We start from the raw sequence: 22205 nt of genomic DNA on the forward strand, positions 1-22205 counted from the left end.
CACGGGATAACTGGGAGCTGGGAGTGTGTTGCACGGGATAACTCAGAGCTGGGAGTGTGTTACACGGGATAACTGGGAGCTGGGCGTGTGTTACACGGGATAACTGGGAACTGGGAGTGTGTTACACGGGATAACTGGGAACTGGGAGTGTGTTACACGGGATAACTAAGAGCTGGGAGTGTGTTACACGGGATAACTAAGAGCTGGGAGTGTGTTACACGGGATAACTGGGAGCTGGGATTGTGTTACACGGGATAACTGGGAGCTGGGAGTGTGTTACACGGGATAACTGGGAGCTGGGAGTGTGTTACACGGGATAACTGGGAGCTGGGTGCATGTTACACGGGATAACTGGGAGCTGGGAGTGTGTTACACGGGATAACTAAGAGCTGGGAGTGTGTTACACGGGATAACTGGGAGCTGGGAGTGTGTTACATGGGATAACTAGGAGCTGGGAGTGTGTTACACGGGATAACTGGGAACTGGGAGTGTGTTACACGGGATAACTGGGAGCTGGGAGTGTGCTACACGGGATAACTGGGAGCTGGGAGTGTGTTACACGGGATAACTGGGAGCTGGGAGTGTGTTACACAGATAACTAGGAGCTGGGAGTGTGTTACACGGGATAACTAGGAGCTGGGAGTGTGTTACACGGGATAACTAGGAGCTGGGAGTGTGTTACATGGGATAACTGGGAGCTGGGAGTGTGTTACACGGGATAACTGGGAGCTGGGAGTGTGTTATATGGGGCAACCAGGAGGTGGGAGCGTGTTACACGGATCTTTTTATGATCTCAGGGTTGCTCATCCAGTGCATCGAATTCCATCGAATCACATAGAATGTAAAATACAAAACAGGCCATTCGGTCCAACTGGTTCATGTTGGTGTTTTTGCTCCACACGACCCTCCTCTCATCCTACTTCTTCTAACCCTATCAACATAACCCTCCGGCAGTGCCTCAAGCAGTCGATCACCATATCCAGGGGGCAATCTTGATTGGCGACCCATGTGTCAGAGTGCTATTGCTCTGTAGTTGGCTCACAGATACGTTCAGTACTGGGCATGGAAGGAGGTGGAAGGGAGATGGTGCCATGAAGTGGGTGCACTGTAAAAGCTGCGGAGATCAGTGAGGAATGCACGGGGAGGAGGAAACAGACTAACACAGTCGATGCAGTGGATTAACATGATGTTACAGAGCAGGTCGTCATTCAGGGTGAGCTCATTAATTTGTTTTTGCACTGACTCCAGGTCCTCTGAAAAGTGCGTCTTATGTTCACACAGGTTTGCAGCTGTGGTGAATTTAGAATTGCTATGGGGGGGGACATGAGGGCTGGAGATGGGAGATATATTTTCTTGCGGGGGGCGGGGAGGTTTGGGGGGGCATTTCCCCCCAGAAGGTTTTGATTTTTGACACTTTGTTCTGTGCTTTTTGCGGCCTTTTGGAGCCTACTTTAATTCTGCTTTTCAAACCAAAAATAATTTCTCTTCGAAGGGTCAGAGATTTTAAATAGGGAAATAAAAGTAGTTTTAGGGACTTTGATCCAACTTTACAGATAAAGTTATAATAAACTGGTTAACACCATCCTGTTAAAATAACAGATAGAGGAACGGCGAACAAACACATGAAACAATCACTAATATCGCCAATGGCCATCTATCGCCTGTGTTGCTCTTTTGAACCTAGCAAAGATGTTTTCTTGTACTGGAAATCAAAACCATTATACATGGCAATTGTTAAAAGGAAGTAAAGTCCACAGAAATGTGGACCTGTTTCTCTTCATTATTATTTTCTGCCCCCAGCACCAGTCCTGGCTCCAATGGGTTTCCCAATGGGAATCCACTGAGCTGATGAGGAAGAAGAAAAGGACCTATGGAGGGAAGTTAGGCTGCAGGAGAGGTGCCCTATGTCGCCCCCAGTCCCCGCACCCCCTCCCCCCATCTGCAGAGAGAGGTGACATTACCTCAGATGTTGTGCTGATGGAGGTCGATCTTCCCAGTGGAAGCTGTACCCGCAGACCCCCAATGGTATCAATAAGATATGTCAGCGCCTGACTACCTTGTTATTCCAGATGGCTCTTCAGAAGCTCCCCAATCACAGTATGTCATGCTAACATGGTACTGCAGCATGCCAGGGTGATCAAAGCAGCATTGCCCGACTGGCTGCACCAGTGAGATGCCACCAACCATTGGCACTTATCTGGCACTGACCATGGGAATTGCCTTCACAGGGTTCGGGTCCGCAGAGGTCCAGATGCAGGGCTGTGCCATCTGCTGCCTGGACATCTGCAGCCACCATGCAGCACTGAGCTGGCACATCCAAGGTCAGTAATGGTCAGCTGTGGCCTGAAGTGTGGCTGCATCTCCGCACAGGCCTGCTGTAATACTGACCTATGGGAGTAGTGCCATGGATTGGCACTGAGGTCAACTCTCCTCACAAGGAGCCTTCAGACAGGGGGCCGGGTGCTGGGCATCACTGGCACTGCCACTTGTCTGTACCCAGTGTTCCTTTCCCTTCATTTCTGCCTGACATTTCTTAATCCCCTGCCCCTTCAGGCTCAGCAAAGACTGTTAATGGGCTGAGATTCCTCTCGATGCTCTCCGAAGGCTCTCAGATTTATAGCCCCCTTTTGTGACACCACACCTTTCCTCCTTAGTCTGAGTCTGCACCCAGCACTGTGATTTTTTAAAAATTCGTTCATGGGATGTGGGCGTCGCTGGCGAGGCCAGCATTTATTGCCCATCCCTAATTGCCCTTGAGAAAGTGGTGGTGAGCCGCCTTCTTGAACCGCTGCAGTCCGTGTGGTGAAGGTTCTCCCACAGTGCTGTTAGGAAGGGAGTTCCAGGATTTTGACCCAGCGACAATGAAGGAACGGCGATATATTTCCAAGTCGGGATGGTGTGTGACTTGAAGGGGAACGTGCAGGTGGTGTTGTTCCCATGTACATGCTGCTCTTGTCCTTCTAGGTGGTAGAGATCGCGGGTTTGGGAGGTGCTGTTGAAGAAGCCTTGGCGAGTTGCTGCAGTGCATCCTGTGGATGGGACACACTGCAGCCACAGTGCGCCGGTGGTGAAGGGAGTGAATGTTTAGGGTGGTGGATGGGGTGCCAATCAAGCGAGCTGCTTTATCTTGGATGATGTCGAGCTTCTTGAGTGTTGTTGGAGCTGCACTCATCCAAACAAGTGGAGAGTATTCCATCACACTCCTGACTTGTGCCTTGTAGATGGTGGAAAGGCTTTGGGGAGTCACGAGGTGAGTCACTCGCCGCAGAATACCCAGCCTCTGACCTGCTCTCGTAGCCACAGTATTTATATGGCTGGTCCAGTTAAGTTTCTGGTCAATGGTGACCCCGGATGTTGATGGTGGGGGATTCGGCGATGGTAATGCCGTTGACTGTCAAGGAGAGGTGGTTAGACTCTCTCTTGTTGGAGATGGTCATTGCCTGGCACTTATCTGGCACGAATGTAACTTGCCACTTATGAGCCCAAGCCTGGATGTTGTCCAGGTCTTGCTGCATGCGGGCTCGGACTGCTTCATTATTTGAGGGGTTGCGAATGGAACTGAACACTGTGCAATCATCAGCGAACATCCCCATTTCTGACCTTATGATGGAGGGAAGGTCATTGATGAAGCAGCTGAAGATGGTTGGGCCTAGGACACTGCCTTGAGGAACTCCTGCAGCAATGTCCTGGGGCTGAGATGATTGGCCTCCAACAACCACTACCATCTTCCTTTGCGCTAGGTATGACTCCAGCCACTGGAGAGTTTTCCCCCTGATTCCCATTGACTTCAATTTTACTCGGGCTCCTTGGTGCCACACTCGGTCAAATGCTGCCTTGATGTCAAGGGCAGTCACTCTCACCTCACCTCTGGAATTCAGCTCTTTTGTCCATGTTTGGACCAAGGCTGTAATGAGGTCTGGAGCCGAGTGGTCCTGGCAGAACCCAAACAGCATTGGTGAGCAGGTTATTGGTGAGTAAGTGCCGCTTGATAGCACTGTCGACGACACCTTCCATCACTTTGCTGATGATTGAGAGCAGACTGATAGGGCGGTAATTGGCCGGATTGGATTTGTCCTGCTTTTTGTGGACAGGACATACCTCAGCAATTTTCCACATTGTCGGGTAGATGCCAGTGTTGTAGCCGTACTGGAACAGTTTGGCTAGAGGCGCAGCTAGTTCTGGAGCACAAGTCTTCAGCACTACAGCTGGGATGTTGTCAGGGCCCCATAGCCTTTGCTGTATCCAGTGCACTCAGCTGTTTCTTGATATCACGTGGAGTGAATCGAATTGGCTGAAGACTGGCTTCTATGATGGTGGGGATATCGGGAGGAGGCTGAGATGGATCATCCACTCGGCACTTCTGGCTGAAGATGGTTGCAAACGCTTCAGCCTTGTCTTTTGCACTCACGTGCTGGACTCTGCCATCATTGTGGATGGGGATGTTTACAGAGCCTCCTCTACAGTTGTAGAGATAAGTTTACACCAGAGGATTGCTCAGAATGGCCCTGGGTTTATTACCTACTAGTAACATTGAGAGGCCATTGAGAATGGCCCAGGGATTACAAACCTACTAGTAACACTCAGAGTTTGCTGCTCCCATTAGGGTATCAGTTGCCTGCTTGCTGTCCTGCTCTCGGCCTCCTTCGGTTTCACAGATGGTTGGGTGGATGATGCTCTCTGCTGGATGCAGCCTGAAGGCAGTCAGTCCACTCTTTTGTCGTCCTATCCTAGTGTTCTGGGTGGTTGTAGTCAGGCAGAATGGTTCCGTGTGGAGGACACTAGCAGGTGGTCATTCCCTTTATCTTCCCCAACCCTTAGATCTGAGCACTTGCTGGCCACAGCTGATCTTACAAAGGCAAAGTCAAGCACATCATGGGAGTTGAAGATGCTGCTGAGATAAGTGGACTCTGGGAGATTTGGGATGTTGTAGTCCAGATGATCGGTTATGTCCAGCAGCTCTATGTCTACACTGGTCACGCTGAGCACTGAAATTGCTCAGGATCATCATGGTGCTCATGAATGAGTAGGTTGTGTGTGGTGGAGAGGTCCCCAAGGGGCAACAGGCAGACACAACACTCAGTGGTGCTCCTTGCGCCAGGTAAACTTTGGCTGCTACACCCTCCAGTGAACACTTGTGCCCGACACATCAATCTCACTGTGCTCCGAGCTGCAGAGCTGCTCGGCCTCCCTTCCTGTCCTACCTGTCTGATCTACAATGCGGCAGTCCAGTAGGCTGAAGCAGTCTGCGCTGGACAGACGAGTCTCATTTCCCGAGGCAACAGGGACAGTGCTTTTCTGTAGAGTTCTGAGCCGCTCTCCCCTGTTCTGGATGCCTCTAACGTTCACACGTAACACGTTTATTCCCTCCACAGGGGACAAAGGTGGTGCTTTGGTTTAATGGAGCTGATTCATTGCAGCCATTTGGGGTCTCTATCAGAGCTCACTCGTGATATTTGACATTGCTTGATGAGTGCCAGTGTGCCTTTCGCCCTGTCACCATAATGCTTGATAGTGTCCTCAAGAGAAGTGAACAAAGCAATGGCAAAGGTAAATCCAGAATATTACTTCAAATTAAGTTGACAGAATAGAACAAGAGGTCACGGGGTCAAACCATACAAGGTACATTTAGGAGTGATATCAGGAGATTCTTTACTGTGAATGATCAACACATGGAATGGTCTCCTGGACCGAGCAGTGGAGACAAATACCCTGCAATCATTTAAACAATTGGACGCTACAGTGGGGGGAATGTACGGCCTTTCTGGGTGGATGAATTAAGATGGGCTGAATGGCTTCCTCATTCGTACTTATCTTATGATCTTGTGAATATATATATGTATTTTTAATGTAAGTTTCTTCATTCTTCAAATGGTGCATTCACTGTGAGAGTTTGTCCTATTGGCTCCTGAAGAATCCCATGACTGATTCGGCGATCATGACCTCATGAAATTGTTGCTGGCACGTGATTGGTTGCTGGGGTGCGGTGAAAAGGCAGTCAGCTCAGCTGTTCCACATTTCATAACTTTGAGAACCTCTTAAAACATCACCATTAATCTTGAGAGTTTTACTGTTTTTATGCCTCTCCCGGGAGATTGTGTGTCTGTGGGGGGATGGCAGTGACGATGTGTGTGAGCTACGCTGTGCTGGACAGGACAGGCTCGGAGGACCAGCTGGTCTTTCCCTGACCTTTTTTTTGTATGTTTCGTAACCTTCTCTGTTCCAGTGAAAAAGCTCCTATTTTTCAAGCCTTTCTTCATAACTCTACCCTCTCATCCCTGCTATCAATCAAGTGAATCTTCACCTTCCTCTCTCCGTGGCTCTAATGTCCTCATTATAAATGGGGGCCCCAGAACTGCACACAGTACTTCAACTGTGGCCTAACTAATATGTTGTAACAGATTCAACACCATTTTCTTGTTTTTATGATGCAGAGGACCGCCTACATCCACCTTTAACATCTCCCATCTCTGCCCCTGCCTCAGCTCATCTGCTGCTGAAACCCTCATCCATGTTTTTGTCACCTCCAGACTCAACTATTCCAATGCTCTCCTGGCCGGCCTCCCATCTTCCACCTTCTGTAAACTTGAGCTCATTAAAACTCTGCTGCTCATGTCCTGCTCTGGAATTCCCTTGCTGAATCCCTCCTCGTCTCCACCTCCCTCTCCACCTCCCTCTCCTCCACCTCGCCACCTCCCTCTCCTCCACCTCTCCACCTCCCTCTCCTCCACCTCTCCTTCTCCCTCTCCTCCACCTTTCCACCTCCCTCTCCTCCACATCTCCACCTCCCTCCCCTCCACCTCTCCACCTCCCTCTCCTCCACCTCTCCACCTCCCTCTCCTCCACCCCCTCTAGCTCCCTCTCCTCCACCTCTCCACCTCCCTCTCCTCCACCTCTCCACCTCCCTCTCCTCCACCTCTCCACCTCCCTCTCCTCCACCTCCCTCTCCTCCACCCCCTCTAGCTCCCTCTCTTCCACCCCACTCTCCTCCCTCTCCTCCACCTCCCTCTCCTCCACCTCTGCTCCAAGCTTTTGATCGTCCCATATATCTTCCTTGGCTTGATGTCCATTTTTTGATTGTGCCTCTGTGAAGGGTCTTTGGACATTTTTCTATGTTCAAGGTTCTATATAAATGCTTGTTACTGCTTTTATATCCAATGCCCCTGTGTATCAAACTCAGAATCCCTTTTGCCTTTTTTTATGGCCTTTCCTGCCTTTGCTCCCGCTCCCACCTTTATAAATCGATGTTTCCACACTCCTAGATGAATGGGGCTGGAAACCAGTGAGGAGACTGGAGAAAAGATCAGGAATAACCAGCTTTAATCATTTGGGAGAGGCTCCTTGAGGTACACAGGAAGTATGTACAGCCCACAGAAAGACACTTATGGCATACAATATCTGGTGTAAAAGGCTATCCTGAAAAGGCTGGCTCACTTTTTGATCTTGCAGGATCAGCAGGCTTCTTGAAAAATTGGTCAGAAGCTTGGCTTAGGAATTCAGCAGGTTTAAACACTGAAGTTCCCTGTTGATAACATGACAATGCTTGGTGGGAGGGGCTTAGTTATTGGCTTGGTGCCCAGAACGGAGGCAAACTGTAGTAATATACAGCAACCATGTGCCCCTGAGTCAGTCGGAATGGGCTGTGACACCCCTTACACTGGTTAAAGCCATTTGTGGGTTCGTCTCCACTGGTGGGAGGGTCTAATTACAGCGTGATAAATTTAGATATGCAGTTTCTTTATTCATGTAGACAAAGGAATTGAGAATGGAAATATAAAAATAGGGACAGAATGAATGACTTTGAAATGGGGACTGCACTGGTCCAATTATCTCCCCCCTCTAACCCCATTTTATGTGAAGACTACACATGGTCTTGATTCTGTGTGCAGCGCCATGAGAGATCAGCGAGTCAAGCTGCAAATGACAGGACTTTCCCTTCTGACTATTGTTGTTTTGTCTGTGCAGGCTTGAGTTGTGAGCCAAAGATAATACATTGAGAAATAGTCTTTGCAATTTGTTGAAGATTCTTTTAAAGAAAAACAAATAACATTTAATACAAGTTCCACGCTGGTTTTATCTCAAACACTGAACTGATTACTTGTCCTGAAGGTTCGGGAGGCAGGACTGAGGGGTGGCTGTGTTGACGACTGTCGTACAATGTGTTCGGTTTGACTCTTCCAACTAACTTTGTTTTTTATATTTTTGGTGATTTATTTTTTAACACAAAGAGAACCAGTTTACTTGGTTCAGTTTGTTATCAAGAAACTCCCCCCTCCCGGTGCACTGGCAATGCCAGAACATTTGCCCTGGTGCATTACTACCGACGCACAGATTCCCAGGTTTTCCAATGTCCCCTCGTTTCTGCACTCCCAGTGCGATTTGTGTCACGCTCTGGGAGTACAGAGGCCGAGTGGGGGGGGGAAGAGGGGGCTGGATTTCCTGGGAAGGAGCGTTAGCAGCTCTGTAAAGGGGCACCTACACCCTCTCCTGCCTTCTCTAGGCACTGCACCTTGACATGGTGGGAAGGCTCGTGTGCTCCTATGACCATGAAAGCCATGCTGGTAGGCATATAACTCCTAGGGCCACCCAATTCAGACAGGTTGCCAGACTAAAGGCAGTGCCTCGTCCTCCTGGTGACGATCTGGATTCTTTCCCCTCAGTCTGGTTCAGTAAAAACTGAAGTCGAATACATTTTAAAGTTCATCACAACTTTAATAGCAGGTCTTAGTCTGTAGCTTCAATTCAGATTCCTGAGAGAATCCAAACGATTCTAACAGAATAAGGAGACAAAGACAAAGACAAAAACTCATACCTTTATACAGATCGATAGGGGTTGGAACATCATTAACACAAGAGTCAACACCAATCATAAGCCGGGCACAGGTTGCCATGCGAGGTTACATTATTGCCGGCCAATCATAGATCGTCCATGTGCTGACCATGCTGCTGTTAGACATCAAAGGGGATACTTCCTCACCTTCCAACCTGGAATGTTCTTCCCTGTTCCTTCTGTTCCTTATCTCCCAACCTGGAATGTCTTTCAACTTTGGCTAAGCTCGTTACCTATATTGATCTGCCATAAACATGGAGACATTCAGACCAGTCCTTGAATCACATCAAAGACTCTACATTGATGAGACAATGCAAACCTGCTGACTACGCAAACATATGGCCCAGCAGGAGGCCAGGCCACCTGTACCAATCTCAGTTACTAACTAATTAACCCTTTCTAACCATTTTGCATTCTGCTTCTTTGCCACGTAGGCATCTTAATATTTTACCAAAAACTGACCACGTCGGGATTCTCATTGGTAGGGGTTGTGAGTCAGATTAACAGCCTGTCCATGTAAAAATGTCTTTCAAAAAACAACCCAGAGACAAGATGAGTCTGTTACAGACTGGCAAATATAAACATCAACTGTGGAGAACCACAATCTACTTGATTTGAGGCAAGAGGATACTCTGATCGGTGTCAAATATCTCCAGACAGAAGGGAATGAAGTGGGCTAGCTCATGTGCCACTAGGCTCAGGAGACTCTAACTAAATGAACCAACACTCCCTGCTGGCTGCAATGTGTTGAGTGCTGCTGTTTCTTGTCTGTACTGTGCTGAGGGGAACCAGGGACCTGCCAATTCACATGGGAGAGAGAAAGACGGAGGCCAGCTTCCTTTGCTGAGAGCCCTGCAGGTGGTGCCATTTTTGGGTGTAAGGGCCACTCTTTAGCAAGCTTCAGCCAGGGTGGACTGGGAAGAGGTGTCTGTGATATCTGCTGTAAAGAGTTCATCCTCCCAGGCGAGCAAGGAATTCAACACCTTGATGCCAAGATCAGTGAGTTCCCCCACTTGTCTCTTATGGCCTGCAATGGCCTGCCTGCCATAACACACACACAGACTTCCCCCTCCACCAGTCGCACACTCACACCAGATGCTTCCTTATCTTTACACACCCGTTTGTTCTCTCTGACGCTGGCACAAGGCACCCCAAATTCAGGCATGACCCACTGGTCGCCATCTCAGGAACCTCTCACTGATGGAGGGTGGCACCATGACCCACCCTTCAACACCCAATTCCTGCAGAGCGCGGAGCCCTCCTGCAGAGCGCGTTGCCCTCCTGCAGAGCACGGAGCCCTCCTGCAGAGCACGGAGCCCTCCTGCAGAGCGCGGAGCCCTCCTGCAGAGCACGTTGCCCTCCTGCAGAGCACGTTGCCCTCCTGCAGAGCGCGGAGCCCTCCTGCAGAGCACGTTGCCCTCCTGCAGAGCACGTTGCCCTCCTGCAGAGCACGTTGCCCTCCTGCAGAGCACGGAGCCCTCCTGCAGAGCACGTTGCCCTCCTGCAGAGCACGGAGCCCTCCTGCAGAGCACGTTGCCCTCCTGCAGAGCACGTTGCCCTCCTGCAGAGCACGGAGCCCTCCTGCAGAGCACGTTGCCCTCCTGCAGAGCACGTTGCCCTCCTGCAGAGCACGGAGCCCTCCTGCAGAGCACGTTGCCCTCCTGCAGAGCGCGGAGCCCTCCTGCAGAGCATGCCGCCCTCCTGCAGAGCGCGGAGCCCTCCTGCAGAGCACGTTGCCCTCCTGCAGAGCACGGAGCCCTCCTGCAGAGCACGTTGCCCTCCTGCAGAGCACGTTGCCCTCCTGCAGAGCACGGAGCCCTCCTGCAGAGCACGTTGCCCTCCTGCAGAGCACGTTGCCCTCCTGCAGAGCACGTTGCCCTCCTGCAAAGCACGTTGCCCTCCTGCAGAGCATGCCGCCCTCCTGCAGAGCACGTTGCCCTCCTGCAGAGCATGCCGCCCTCCTGCAGAGCGCGGAGCCCTCCTGCAGAGCGCGCTGCCCTCCTGCAGAGCATGCCGCCCTCCTGCAGAGCGCGCTGCCCTCCTGCAGAGCGCGTTGCCCTCCTGCAGAGCGCGGAGCCCTCCTGCAGAGCACAGAGCCCTCCTGCAGACTGGATATACAGTTTTGCTGTGCTTTATAATGGGGAATAAGGAAATGGCAGCGACGTTAAACAAATATTTTGTATCTGTCTTCACAGTAGAAGACATAAAAAACATACCAGTAATAGTGGGGAACCAAGAGGCTAATGAGAGTGAGGAACTTAAAGTAATTAATATTAGTAAAGAAAAAGTACTAGAGAAATTAATGGGACTAAAAGCCGACAAAGCCCCTGGACCTGATAGCCGACATCCTAGGGTTTTAAAAGAGGTGGCTGCAGAGATAGTGGATGCATTGGTTTTGATCTTCCAAAATTCCCTAGATTCTAGAACTGTCCCAGTGGATTGGAAGGGAGCAAATGTGACCCTACTATTCAAGAAAGGAGGGAGAGAGAAAACAGGGAACTACAGGCCAGTTAGCCTGTCATCAGTAGTAGGGAAAATGCTAGAATCTATTATTAAGGAAGTGGTAACAGGGCACTTAGAAAATCATAATATGATTAGGCAGAGTCAACATGGTTTTATGAAAGGGAAATCATGTTTGACAAATTTATTAGAATTTTTTGAGGATGTAACTAGCAGGGTAGATAAAGGGGAACCAGTGGATGTAGTATATTTGGATTTTCAAAAGGCATTCGATAAGGTGCCACATAAAAGGTTGTTACACAATGTCAGGGCGCATGGGATTGGGGGTAATATATTAGCATGGACAGAGGATTGGTTAACGGACAGAAAACAGAGGGTGGGAATAAACGGATGATTTTCAGGTTGGCAGGCTGTAACTAGTGGGGTACCGCAAGGATCAGTGCTGGGGCCTCAGCTATTTACAATCTATATTAATGACTTAGAATCATAGAAAGGTTACAGCAGAGAAGGAGGTCATTCGGCCCAGCGAGTCTGTGCCAGCTGCATGCAAGAGCAATCCAGCTAGTCCCACTCCCCCGCCCTATCCCCTTAGCCCTGCAATTGTTTTCCTTTCAGGTACTTATCCAGCTCCCTTTTGAAGGCCATGATTGAATCTGCCTCCACCACCCCCTCGGGCAGTGCATTCCAGATCCCAACCACTCGCTGTGTAAAAAAGTTTTTCCTCATGTCACCTTTGGTTCTTTTGCCAATCACCTTAAATCTATGTCCTCTGGTTCTTGACCCTTCCTCCAATGGGAACAGTTTCTCTCTATCTACTCTGTCTAGACCCTTCATGATTTTGAATACCTCGATCAAATCTCCTCGCAACCATCTCTGATCCAAGGAGAACAACCCCAGCTTCTCCAATCTATCCACGTAACTAAAGCCCCTCATCCCTGGAACCATTCTAGTAAATCTCTTCTGCACCCTCTCTAAGGCCTTCACATCTTTCCTGAAGTGCGGTGCCCAGAACTGGACATAATACTCCAGTTGTGGCCGAACTAGTGTTTTATAAAGGTTCATCATGACTTCCATACTTTTGTACTCTATGCCTCTATTTATAAAGCCCAGGATCCCGTATGCTTTTTTAACCGCTTTCTCAACCTGTCCTGCCACCTTCAACGATTTGTGCACATATACCCCCAGATCTCTCTGTTCCTGTACCCCTTTTAGAATTGTGCCCTCTAGTTTATATTGCCTCTCCTCGTTCTTCCTACCGAAATGTATCACTTTGCATTTTTCTGCGTTAAATTTCATCTGCCACATGTCCGCCCATGCCACCAGCCTGTCTATATCCTCTTGCAGTCTATCACTATCCCCCTCACTGTTTACTACCCTTCCAAGTTTTGTGTCATCTGCAAATTTTGAAATTGGGACCTGTACACCCAAGTCCAAGTCATTAATATATATCAAGAAAAACAGTGGTCCCAGTACCGGCCCCTGGGGAACACCAATGTACACCTCCCTCCAGTCCAAAAAAACACTGTTCACCACGACTCTCTGCTTCCTGTCGCTTAGCCAATTCTGTATCCATGTTGCTGCTGCCCCCTTGGATGAAGGGACCGAGTGAAATGTATCCAAGTTTGCTGACGATACAAAGCTAGGTGGGAAAGTAAGCTGTGAGGAGGACACAAAGAGTCTGCAAAGGGATATAGACAGGTTAAGTGAGTGGGCAAGAAGGTGGCAGATGGAGTATAATGTGGGAAAATGTAAGGTTATTCACTTTGGTAGGAAGAATAGAAAAACAGAATATTTTTTAAATCGTGAGAAACTATTAAATGTTGATGTTCAGAGAGATTTGGGTGCCTGGTACAAGGAACACAGAAAGTTAACATGCAGGTACAGCAAGCAATTAGGAAAGCAAATGGCATGTTGGCCTTTATTGCAAGGGGGTTGGAGTACAAGAGTAAGGCAGTCTTGCTGCAAATGTACAGGACTTTGGTGAGACCACACCTGAAGTACTGCCTACAGTTTTGGTCTCCTTATCTAAGGAAGGAAATACTTGCCTTAGAGGGGGTGCAACAAAGGTTCACTAGATTAATTCCTGGGATGAGAGGGTTGTCCTATGAGGAGAGATTGAGTAGAATGAGTCTATACTCTCTTGAGTTTAGAAGAATGAGAGGTGATCTCATTGAAACATATAAGATTATGAGAGGGCTTGACAGGATAGATGCTGAGAGGCTGTTTCCCCTGGCTGGAGAGTCTAGAACTAGGGGTCATAGTCTCAGAATAAGGGGTCGGCCATTTAGGACTGAGATGAGGAGGAATTTCTTCACTCAGAGGGTTGTGAATCTTTGGAATTCTCTACCCCAGAGGGCTGTGGATGCTCAGTCATTGAGTATATTCAAGGCTGAGATTGATAGATTTTTGGACTCTAAGGGAATTAAGGGATATGGGGATCGGGCGGGAAAGTAGAGTTGAGGTGGAAGATCAGCCATGATCTGATTGAATGGCGGAGCAGGCTCGAGGGGCCATGGGCCTACTCCTGCTCCTATTTCTTATGTTCTTATGTTCTTAGGAGTGTTCTGTGTTCTTCAGGAGTGTGCTGTGCTCTTTAGGAGTGTGCTGTGTTCTTCAGGAGTGTGCTATGTTCTTCAGGAGTGTGCTGTGTTATTCAGGAGTGTGCTGTGTTCTTCAGGAGTGTGCTGTGCTCTTTAGGAGTGTGCTGTGCTCTTCAGGAGTGTGCTGTGCTCTTCAGGAGTGTGCTGTGCTCTTCAGGAGTGTGCTATGTTATTCAGGGGTGTGCTGTGTTATTCAGGAGTGTGCAGTGTTATTCAGGAGTGTGCTATGTTATTCAGGGGTGTGCTGTGTTATTCAGGAGTGTGCTGTGTTCTTCAGGAGTGTGCTATGTTATTCAGGAGTGTGCTGTGTTATTCAGGAGTGTGCTGTGTTATTCAGGAGTGTGTTGTGCTCTTCAGGAGTGTGCTGTGCTCTTCAGGAGTGTGCTGTGCTCTTCAGGAGTGTGCTATGTTATTCAGGAGTGTGCTGTGTTCTTCAGGAGTGTGCTGTGTTATTCAGGAGTGTGCTGTGTTCTTCAGGAGTGTGCTGTGTTATTCAGGAGTGTGCTGTGTTATTCAGGAGTGTGCTATGTTCTTCAGGAGTGTGCTGTGTTCTTCAGGAGTGTGCTGTGTTCTTCAGGAGTGTGCTGTGCTCTTCAGGAGTGTGCAGTGTTATTCAGGAGTGTGCTGTGTTATTCAGGAGTGTGCTGTGTTCTTCAGGAGTGTGCTGTGCTCTTCAGGAGTGTGCAGTGTTATTCAGGAGTGTGCTGTGTTCTTCAGGAGTGTGCTGTGTTCTTCAGGAGTGTGCTGTGCTCTTCAGGAGTGTGCTGTGTTATTCAGGAGTGTGCTATGTTATTCAGGAGTGTGCTGTGTTCTTCAGGAGTGTGCTGTGTTCTTCAGGAGTGTGCTGTGTTCTTCAGGAGTGTGCTGTGTTCTTCAGGAGTGTGCTGTGTTATTCAGGAGTGTGCTGTGTTATTCAGGAGTGTGCTGTGTTCTTCAGGAGTGTGCTGTGCTCTTCAGGAGTGTGCTGTATTCTTCAGGAGTGTGCTGTGTTATTCAGGAGTGTGCTGTGTTCTTCAGGAGTGTGCTGTGTTATTCAGGAGTGTGCTGTGTTATTCAGGAGTGTGCTATGTTATTCAGGAGTGTGCTGTGTTCTTCAGGAGTGTGCTGTGTTCTTCAGGAGTGTGCTGTGTTCTTCAGGAGTGTGCTGTGCTCTTCAGGAGTGTGCAGTGTTATTCAGGAGTGTGCAGTGTTATTCAGGAGTGTACTGTGTTATTCAGGAGTGTGCTGTGCTCTTCAGGAGTGTGCTGTGTTATTCAGGAGTGTGCTGTGTTATTCAGGGGTGTGCTGTGTTCTTCAGGAGTGTGCTGTGTTCTTCAGGAATGAGCTGTGTTCTTCAGGAGTGTGCTGTGTTCTTCAGGAGTGTGCTGTGCTCTTCAGGAGTGTGCTGTGTTCTTCAGGAGTGTGCGGTGCTCTTCAGGAGTGTGCAGTGTTATTCAGGAGTGTGCTATGTTCTTCAGGAGTGTGCTATTTTCTTCAGGATTGTGCTGTGTTCTTCAGGAGTGTGCTGTGTTCTTCAGGAATGTGCTATGTTCTTCAGGAGTGTGCTGTATTCTTCAGGAGTGTGCTGTATTCTTCAGGAGTGTGCTGTATTCTTCAGGAATGTGCTGTGTTCTTCAGGAGTGTGCTGTGTTCTTCAGGAGTGTGCTGTGTTATTCTGGAGTGTGCTGTATTCTTCAGGAGTGTGCTGTGTTCTTCAGGGGTGTGCTGTGCTCTTCAGGAGGGTGCATAGTTCTTCAGGAGTGTGCTGTATTCTTCAGGAGTGTGCTGTGTTCTTCAGGGTTGTGCTGTGCTCTTCAGGAGGGTGCATAGTTCTTCAGGAGTGTGCTGTGTTATTCAGGAGTGTGCTGTGTTATTCAGGGGTGTGCTGTGCTGTTCAGGGGTGTGCTGTGCTCTTCAGGAGTGTGCTGTGTTCTTCAGGAGTGTGCTGTATTCGTCAGGGTTATGCTGTGTTCTTCAGGAGTGTGCTGTGTTCTTCAGGAGTGTGCTGTGTTCTTCAGGAATGTGCTGTGTTCTTCAGGAGTGTGCTGTGTTCTTCAGGAGTGTGCTGTGTTCTTCAGGAGTGTGCTGTGTTCTTCAGGAGTGTGCTGTGTTCTTCAGGAGTGTGCTGTGTTATTCAGGAGTGTGCTGTGTTATTCAGGAGTGTGCTGTGCTCTTCAGGAGTGTGCTGTGCTCTTCAGGAATGTGCTGTGTTCTTCAGGAGTGTGCTGTGTTCTTCAGTGGTGTGCTGTGCTGTTCAGGAGTGTGCTGTGTTCTTCAGGAGTGTGCTGTGTTTTTCAGGGGTGTGCTGTGTTTTTCAGGGGTGTGCTGTGTTTTTCAGGGGTGTGCTGTGTTCTTCAGTGGTGTGCTGTGTTCTTCAGGAGTGTGCTGTGCTCTTCAGGAATGTGCTGTGTTATTCAGGAGTGTGCTGTGTTCTTCAGGAGTGGGCTGTGTTCTTCAGGAATGTGCTGTGTTCTTCAGGAGTGTGCTGTGTTCTTCAGTGGTGTGCTGTGCTGTTCAGGAGTGTGCTGTGTTCTTCAGGAGTGTGCTGTGTTCTTCAGGAGTGTGCTGTGTTCTTCAGGAGTGTGCTGTGTTTTTCAGGGGTGTGCTGTGTTCTTCAGTGGTGTGCTGTGTTCTTCAGGAGTGTGCTGTGTTCTTCAGTGGTGTGCTGTGCTGTTCAGGAGTGTGCTGTGTTCTTCAGGAGTGTGCTGTGTTCTTCAGGAGTGTGCTGTGTTTTTCAGGGGTGTGCTGTGTTTTTCAGGGGTGTGCTGTGTTCTTCAGTGGTGTGCTGTGTTCTTCAGGAGTGTGCTGTGTTCTTCAGGAGTGTGCTGTGTTATTCAGGAGTGTGCTGTGTTATTCAGGAGTGTGCTGTGCTGTTCAGGAGTGTGCTGTGCTCTTCAGGAGTGTGCTGTGTTATTCAGGAGTGTGCTGTGTTCTTCAGGAGTGTGCTGTGTTCTTCAGGGGTGTGCTGTGTTCTTCAGGAGTGCGCTGTGTTCTTCAGGAGCGTGCTGTGCTCTTCAGGAGTGTGCTGTGTTCTTCAGGAGTGCGCTGTGTTCTTCAGGAGCGTGCTGTGCTCTTCAGGGGTGTGCTGTGCTCTTCAGGAGTGTGCTGTGTTCTTCAGGAGTGTGCTGTGTTCTTCAGGAGTGCGCTGTGTTCTTCAGGAGTGTGCTGTGCTCTTCAGGGGTGTGCTGTGCTCTTCAGGAGTGTGCTGTGTTCTTCAGGAGCGTGCTGTGCTCTTCAGGGGTGTGCTGTGTTCTTCAGGAGTGTGCTGTGCTCTTCAGGGGTGTGCTGTGTTCTTCAGGAGTGTGCTGTGCTCTTCAGGGGTGTGCTGTGTTCTTCAGGAGTGTGCTGTGCTCTTCAGGGGTGTGCTGTGCTCTTCAGGAGTGTGCTGTGTTCTTCAGGAGTGTGCTGTGCTCTTCAGGGGTGTGCTGTGTTCTTCAGGAGTGTGCTGTGCTCTTCAGGGGTGTGCTGTGTTCTTCAGGAGTGTGCTGTGTTCTTCAGGAGTGTGCTGTGTTCTTCAGGAGTGTGCTGTGTTCTTCAGGGGTGTGCTGTGTTCTTCAGGAGTGTGCTGTGTTCTTCAGGAGTGTGCTGTGTTCTTCAGGAGTGTGTTGTGTTCTTCAGGAGTGTGCTGTGCTCTTCAGGGGTGTGCTGTGTTCTTCAGGAGTGTGCTGTGTTCTTCAGGAGTGTGCTGTGTTCTTCAGGGGTGTGCTGTGTTCTTCAGGAGTGTGCTGTGTTCTTCAGGAGTGTGCTGTGTTCTTCAGGGGTGTGCTGTGTTCTTCAGGAGTGTGCTGTGTTCTTCAGGAGTGTGCTGTGTTCTTCAGGAGTGTGTTGTGTTCTTCAGGAGTGTGCTGTGCTCTTCAGGGGTGTGCTGTGTTCTTCAGGAGTGTGCTGTGTTCTTCAGGGGTGTGCTGTGTTTTTCAGGGGTGTGCTGTGTTCTTCAGCAGGGCGCCACTGTCCAGCTTTGAAAGTTACACAGTGCTGGCATTGCATCAATGACGTGCCGATGCAATTCCCAGGGTAGCAGGGACACCCGCCAAATCCTGGAAATGAAAGGCACGAGTGAGATGCATCCTCCTGCACCCCAAGCACAGGCTGATTGGCAAACCTGGTGCCAACGCAAAGCTCCTGCCATGCCGGTTTCCACGCCCTCTGTGCCCTGTGCTCGCGTGTGTCACCACCTCACAGCAGCGGAAATTCTCATTTACTTTAGTGTGTGGGAATATCAACGGGACATCAGACACGAGATGGGATTCAGCTTTTGTTGCCTCGTTTCCAATGGTCACAGCAGGGAAGTACCTCCAACACCCCAGCGAAGAAGGCTCTGAAAGCACTGACCGTTTTGTTAACCTCTGAGATGGGCTGAGACAGAGTGTGTTGCTCCCGAGCCTGTCGAGCTGGTACTACTTCATAGAATCATAGAATCATAGAAGTTACAACATGGAAACAGGCCCTTCGGCCCAACATGTCCATGTCGCCCAGTTTATACCACTAAGCTAGTCCCAATTGCCTGCACTTGGCCCATATCCCTCTATACCCATCTTACCCATGTAACTGTCCAAATGCTTTTTAAAAGACAAAATTGTACCCGCCTCTACTACTGCCTCTGGCAGCTCGTTCCAGACACTCACCACCCTTTGAGTGAAAAAATTGCCCCTCTGGACCCTTTTATATCTCTCCCCTCTCACCTTAAATCTGTGCCCCCTCGTTATAGACTCCCCTACCTTTGGGAAAAGATTTTGACTATCTACCTTATCTATGCCCCTCATTATTTTATAGACTTCTATAAGATCACCCCTTAACCTCCTACTCTCCAGGGAAAAAAGTCCCAGTCTATCTAACCTCTCCCTATAAGTCAAACCATCAAGTCCCGGTAGCATCCTAGTAAATCTTTTCTGCACTCTTTCTAGTTTAATAATATCCTTTCTATAATAGGGTGACCAGAACTGTACACAGTACTCCAAGTGTGGCCTCACCAATGCCCTGTACAACTTCAACAAGACATCCCAACTCCTGCATTCAATGTTCTGACCAATGAAACCAAGCATGCCGAATGCCTTCTTCACCACCCTATCCACCTGTGACTCCACTTTCAAGGAGCTATGAACCTGTACTCCTAGATCTCTTTGTTCTTTCACTCTCCCCAACGCCCCACCATTAACGGAATAGGTCTTGGCTGGCAATGCTTCCTGCTCTGACTCACTGCTTCCCTTTGTTCGAGTCTACACATCCACCATATTTGCATGCAAGCACATCACAGCAGCTTCCTGATGAAACGTGCACAACAGCCATCAGGATGCCCGATTTTTCGGGAGCCTGCCGCCCTCAGTATCACTGACTGATGTTGACTATGGGCTTGGTTGATGTGTCTTCTTCCACAGCTGCAGCCCTTCTCTTTCCACAGTCAAGTACGCTCTCTGCAGCTGTTTGATGAGACAGTGTAGAGGGAGCTTTACTCTCTATCAAACCGGCCCTGGGCATGTTTGATGGAAAGAGTAGGGCCTATTAGAGACCAAAAAGATAACCTATGTGTGGAGGCGGAAGATGTGGGTATGGTTCTTAATGAGTGTGAAACAGTGGATGGGATGAGCATAGTGAGAGATGAAATATTAAGGGGATTAGCATCTTTGAAATCACCAGGCTCGGATGAAATGTATCCCAGGCTGTTAAAAGAAGCAAGGGAGGAAATAGCAGAAGCTCTGACCATCATTTTCCAATCCTCACTGGATACAGGCGTGGTGCCGGAGAATTGGAGGACTGCTAACATTGTACCATTGTTTAAAAAAGGAGCGAGGGATAGACCGAGTAATTACAGGCCAGTCAGTCTAACTTTGGCGGTGGGCAAATTATTGGAATCAATTCTGAGGGACAGGATAAACTGTCACTTAGAAAGGCACGGATTAATCAAGGACAGTCAGCACGGATTTGTTAAGGGGAGGTCGTGTCTGACTAACTTGATTGAATTTTTTGAGGAGGTAACAAGGTGGGTCGATGAGGGGAGTGCATTTGATGTGGTCTACATGGATTTTAGCAAGGCTTTTGACAAGGTCCCACATGGCAGACTGGTCAAAAAAGTACAAGCCCATGGGATCCAAGGGAGAGTGGCAAATTGGATCCAAAATTGGCTCAGCGGCAGGAAGCAAAGGGCAATGGTCAAGGGGTGTTTTTGTGACTGGAAGGCTGTTTCCAGTGGGGTTCCACAGGGCTCAGTACGAGATCCTTTGCTTTTTGTGATATATATTAACGATTTAGACTTAGATGTAGGGGGCGCGATTAAGAAGTTTGCAGATGATACAAAAATTGGCCATGTGATTGAAAGTGAGGAGGAAAGCTGCAGACTGCAGGAAGATATCAATGGACTGGTCAGGTGGGCAGAAAAGTGGCAAATGGAATTCAGTCTGGAGAAGTTGAGGTAATGCTTTTGGGGAGGGCAAACAAGGCAAGGGAGTACACAATAAATGGGACGATACTGAGAGATGCAGAGGAAGTGAGGGACCTTGGAGTGCATGTCCACAGATCCCTGAAGGTAGCAGGACAGGTAGATAAGGTGGTTAAGAAGGCATATGGAATACTTTCCTTTATTAGCTGAGGCATAGACTATAAGAGCAGGGAGGTTATGCTGGAACTGTATAAAACACTGGTTAGGCCACAGCTTGAGTACTGCATACAGTTCTGGTCACCACATCACAGGAAGGATGTGATTGCACCAGAGAGGGTACAGAGGAGATTTACGAGAATGTTGCCAGGACTGGAGAATTTTAGCTATGAGCAAAGATTGGATAGGCTGGGGTTGATTTCTTTGGAACAGAGGAGGCTGAGGGGAGATTTAATTGAGGTGTATAAAATTATGAGGGGCCTAGATAGAGTGGATAGGAAGGACCAACTTCACTTAGCAGAGAGGTCAATAACCAGAGGGCATAGATTTAAAGTGATTGGGAGAAGGATTAGAGGGGAGCTGAGGAGAAATGTTTTTCCCCAGAGGGTGGTGGGGGTCTGGAACTCGCTGCCTGAGAGGGTGGGAGAGGCAGAAACCCTCAAATCATTCAAAAAGTATCTGGATGTGCACCTGAAGTGCCGTAACCTACAGGGCTACGGACCAAGTGCTGGAAAGTGGGATTAGGCTGGGTGGTTCTTTTTTGACCGGCACAGACACGATGGGCCGAATGGCCTCCTTCTGTGTCATCACTTTTTCGATGATGGGAGCTTTACGATGCAATTAACCCGTGCTGTACCTGCCCTGGGAGTGTTTGATGGGAAAAGTAGAGGGAGCTTTACTCTGTATCTAACCCGTGCTGTACCTGCCCTGGGAGTGTTTGATGGGACAGTGTAGAGGGAGCTTTACTCTGTATCAAACCCTGTACCTGCCCTGGGAGTGTTTGATGGGACAGTGTAGAGGGAGCTTTACTCTGTATCTAACCCTGTACCTGCCCTGGGAGTGTTTGATGGGACAGTGTAGAGGGAGCTTTACTCTGTATCAAACCCTGTACCTGCCCTGGGAGTGTTTGATGGGACAGTGTGGAGGGAGCTTTACTCTGTATCCAACCCGTGCTGCACCTGCCCTGGGAGTGTTTGATGGGACATTGTGGATGGAGCTTTACTCGATATCTAACCCGTGCTGCACCTGTCCTGGGAGTGTTTGATGGGACAGTTTAGAGGGAGCTTTACTCTGTATCGAACCCATGCTGTACCTGTCCTGGGAGTGTTTGATGGGACAGTTTAGAGGGAGCTTTACTCTGTATCTAACCCTGTACCTGTCCTGGGAGTGTTTGATGGGACAGTATCGAGGGAGCTTTACTCTGTATCTAACCCGTGCTGTACCTGCCCTGGGAATGTTTGATGGGACAGTGTTGAGGGAGCTTTACTCTATATCTAACCCGTGCTGTACCTGCCCTGGGAGTGTTTGATGGGACAGTGTGGATGGAGCTTTACTCGATATCTAACCCGTGCTGCACCTGCCCTGGGAGTGTTTGATGGGACAGTTTAGAGGGAGCTTTACTCTGTATCGAACCCGTGCTGTACCTGCCCCGGGAGTGTTTGATGGGACAGTGTGGAGGGAGCTTTACTCTGTATCTAACCCTGTACCTGCCCTGGGAGTGTTTGATGGGACAGTGTAGAGGGAGCTTTACTCTGTATCTAACCCTGTACCTGCCCTGGGAGTGTTTGATGGGACAGTGTAGAGGGAGCTTTATTCTGTATCCAACCCGTGCTGCACCTGCCCTGGGAGTGTTTGATGGGACAGTGTGGATGGAGCTTTACTCTGTATCTAACCCGTGCTGTACCTGCCCTGGGAGTGTTTGATGGGACAGTGTGGATGGAGCTTTACTCGATATCTAACCCGTGCTGCA

The 22205-nt window shown here is 49.2% G+C and overlaps 1 protein-coding gene across 4 annotated transcripts in view; it reads left to right on the forward strand.

Moving 5' to 3' along the window:
• Positions 1 to 22205, forward strand: part of LOC137307312 (calcitonin gene-related peptide type 1 receptor-like) — a 222752-nt gene that overhangs the window by 109107 nt on the left and 91440 nt on the right. The window contains exon 1 of one of the 4 annotated variants that reach the window (XM_067976780.1): positions 1129 to 1213. The exons of the other annotated variants lie outside the window; for them this stretch is intronic. The gene's annotated coding sequence lies outside the window, so the exon portion shown is untranslated. Of the gene's footprint in view, positions 1 to 1128; positions 1214 to 22205 lie in introns of those variants that run through there. 4 annotated transcript variants of the gene reach the window in all.

Source organism: Heptranchias perlo, chromosome X (assembly GCF_035084215.1).
Source record: "Heptranchias perlo isolate sHepPer1 chromosome X, sHepPer1.hap1, whole genome shotgun sequence".
Classification (NCBI taxonomy): domain Eukaryota; kingdom Metazoa; phylum Chordata; class Chondrichthyes; order Hexanchiformes; family Hexanchidae; genus Heptranchias; species Heptranchias perlo.